Source organism: Nestor notabilis, unplaced genomic scaffold, assembly GCF_000696875.1.
Source record: "Nestor notabilis isolate BGI_N333 unplaced genomic scaffold, ASM69687v1 scaffold8413, whole genome shotgun sequence".
NCBI classification, from domain to species: Eukaryota; Metazoa; Chordata; class Aves; order Psittaciformes; family Psittacidae; genus Nestor; species Nestor notabilis.
Window position 1 is genome coordinate 37,590 of NW_009922338.1, and position 390 is coordinate 37,979.

General features: G+C 33.8%; 1 protein-coding gene across 1 annotated transcript in view; it reads right to left on the bottom strand.

Annotated features, from left to right (window-relative positions):
- The window catches only part of KCNH5 (potassium voltage-gated channel, subfamily H (eag-related), member 5), a 47,121-nt gene that overhangs the window by 20,789 nt on the left and 25,942 nt on the right, over positions 1-390 (bottom strand). The gene's annotated exons all lie outside the window — the stretch shown is intronic.

A 390-nucleotide genomic window follows, 5' to 3' on the forward strand; every position in this document is an offset into this window, starting at 1 on the left:
ATTCAGAGCCACTGGAGCAGCCACAAAAGTCTGATCCTAAAGTCTTTACTGTTTCGTGCCCCAAATAGATTTCAGGGACAAAAATAAAACAATAAATAAAATTAAAAAAAAAAATCAGCAAAATTCAGGATTGCATTAACAGCATCGCTTCAGAATTAAAAGAAGAAAATAATAATAAAATCATTAAGACTTTAAAGACAGATTAATTTCTAGATTTTAAATGACATCAAGAAATGCATTTAGCTGTTAAACTCATGATAAACAGCTGCCTTAATGTTAGCTTGAGATCCACACACTGGGAAGGCCCTAGAGAATTTATTGTGCAACATTCAAAAAGAGTTTGTTACCAATGGCAGCACCAACCTGGGAACGTGACATCACATCATTCCT